Source organism: Notothenia coriiceps, unplaced genomic scaffold (assembly GCF_000735185.1).
Source record: "Notothenia coriiceps isolate Sejong01 unplaced genomic scaffold, NC01 NC01_scaffold00028445, whole genome shotgun sequence".
Lineage (NCBI taxonomy): Eukaryota > Metazoa > Chordata > Actinopteri > Perciformes > Nototheniidae > Notothenia > Notothenia coriiceps.
The window spans coordinates 4,809-5,290 of NW_011361146.1; positions in this window are offsets into that span (position 1 = coordinate 4,809).

Sequence of the window (482 nt, forward strand, 5' to 3'; positions counted from 1 at the left end):
TAAAAATAATAATATCCACCACCTTGAACTAACTATAGTTTTTACCATATAGCTGATGAATGGGGTGAAGCCTGCGAGCTAGTTTAGGCAGTCAACTCGAGCACCAATGATACATTAGAACGTGACGCACCTCGTCCCTCTTACAACCAACCAAACACATTCTCCTAAACATGCCGCTCTATTGAAGCTGCCAGGTCTTCCTGTCTCTGCCTCCTCGCTATGCTGCCACTGCTGTGTTCACTTGCTACTGCTACGTTCATGTTCCTGCTGCTGTGTTTCATGTTGCTGCTGCTTGTCTGCCCCACCACCACCCCAGCTCCACCCCAGCTTCCACCTGTAGGCTCGGGGGATAGTTATCTAATCATCACTCAATGTTCTTTGTAAATCTGTGGAGTGATGAGGCCGGAGCCTAGACGCCAAACTCAAACTATATGCTGCTTCTAATACACATTAAGAAACACGTGAGTTGTCTGACTGAACAT